Source organism: Bison bison, unplaced genomic scaffold (genome assembly GCF_000754665.1).
Source record: "Bison bison bison isolate TAMUID 2011002044 unplaced genomic scaffold, Bison_UMD1.0 scf7180017864037, whole genome shotgun sequence".
Lineage (NCBI taxonomy): Eukaryota > Metazoa > Chordata > Mammalia > Artiodactyla > Bovidae > Bison > Bison bison.
The window spans coordinates 4975015-4977097 of NW_011494609.1; positions in this window are offsets into that span (position 1 = coordinate 4975015).

Here is a 2083-nt window from a genome sequence, read left to right on the forward strand (position 1 = left end):
GCAAGTTTGCGGATAAACTCTGCACTGGACCCGTGTCTGCTGGATGTCTGCTGGGTCCTAACTTGCTGGGGTCCTCCCTCCTCTCCTGTTACCAACCACTGGCCATTTCCTGAGTGTCAGCCTCAAGGTGGAGGGGCCCCAGAGCCCAGCAGACCCTGCTCATTCATGGGGAGGAATATGAATCCCCAATAGGGCCAGGTGGACGAGCCCAGGCTGCACCCCGGGTCCAAGGGTCACCCAGAAGCAGAGTCCTGGGGGCGGGGAACTAAGGCATCCCCTCTGGGCCCACAGGTGGCCGAGGTGTGGGGCTGTGTCCCCGTGCTGAGCCTGTGTGGCCACACACACTCACGGTGAAAAAATTGACCAAGATGAAAGCAACCTGAGAGGCTGAGCCCCCGGGACAGCGACAGGCCTTCTACCCCTGAGCCAGGGTCTGGCTGAGGTGGGGAGCCCAGCCCACTGCTGAGAACCCTTTGGGGTTGTTTCTCTTCATTGACCTTCATTGACATGGTGGCTGGTGGCTCCTGCTGTCAGTGTTCTCTCTCAGTTCACATGGCTGCACACGCATTAGTGGACTCCCTACCGTGCAAAGAAATGGCTGTTGCAGTGAACAGCTGAATTCTAGAGAAAGAAGCCCTGAACCACTGTCTGGACCCCTGGGGCACCACAAGAGCCAAGTGCATCTCAGACGAGGCCCTCCTGTCACAAAACTGAGATGGCTATGTGGCCTCCGGGGTCAGATGTTCACAGTTGTCAGCTCGAGAATGTAAAGGGCTTGCTGGACAGAAGCTGCACAGCAGGGACCCTGGATCAAAAGTCACCTTAACCCAACACTGACCAGGACCAGTGGCAGCCCAGCTGTGACCAAGCCCCCAGGACGGTGGCCCGCTGCTCCCACAACCATCATCCCTCCGCACATCTGAGCTGAGTCTGAGAACTTTGATTTTTAAAGGCACCCATGAAAAGAAAAACAACAAACCATAAACACAGCGCTTTGAGGATTGGTGTCTGATAATTTGCTCCACAAAGTTTACCTGGGGCCTGGGATATGCAGAACCAAGGGGAGCATGAAAGGTGTCACCAGAGCAGGTAAGAGTTGCACAGGAAGGAAAGGTGAGAGAGTGTCTGGAGGGACAATGAGAGAGTGTCCAGGAGGGACAATGAGAGAGTGTCTGGGAGGGACAGGTGAGAGAGTGTCCAGGAGGGACAGGTGAGAGAGTATCCAGGAGGACAGGTGAGAGTGCGTGGGAGGGACAGGTGAGAGTGTCCAGGAGGGACAGGTGAGAGAGTGTCCAGGAGGGACAGGTGAGAGAGTGCGTGGGAGGGACAGGTAAGAGAGTGCCTGGGAGGGACAGGTGAGAGAGTGCCCAGAAGGGACAGGTGAGAGAGTGTCCGGGAGGGACAGGTGAGAGAGTGTCCGGGAGGGACAGATGAGAGTGTCCGGGAGGGACAGGTAAGAGAGTGTCCGGGAGGGACAGGTGAGAGTGTCCGGGAGGGACAGGTGAGAGAGTGTCTGGGAGGGACAGGTGAGAGTGTCTGGGAGGGACAGGTGAGAGTGTCCGGGAGGGACAGGTGAGAGTGTCCGGGAGGGACAGATGAGAGTGTCCGGGAGGATAGATGAGAGAGTGTCCAGGAGGGACAGGTGAGAGAATGCTTGGGAGGGACAGGGGAGAGTGTCCAGGAGGGACAGGTGAGAGAGTGTCCAGGAGGGACAGGTGAGAGAGTGCGCGGGAGGGACAGGTGAGAGAGTGTCTGGGAGGGACAGGTGAGAGTGTCCGGGAGGGACAGGTGAGAGTATCCAGGAGGGACAGGTGAGAGTGTCCGGGAGGGACAGGTGAGAGTGTCCAGGAGGACAGGTGAGAGAGTGTCCAGGAGGGACAATGAGAGAGTGTCCAGGAGGGACAGGTGAGAGAGTGCCTGGGAGGGACAAGTGAGAGAGTGTCTGGAGGGACAATGAGAGAGTGTCCAGGAGGGACAGGAGAGAGTGTCCAGGAGGGACAGGTGAGAGAGTGTCAGGGAGGGACAGGAGAGAGTGTCCAGGAGGGACAGGTGAGAGAGTGCATGGGAGGGACAGGTGAGAGAG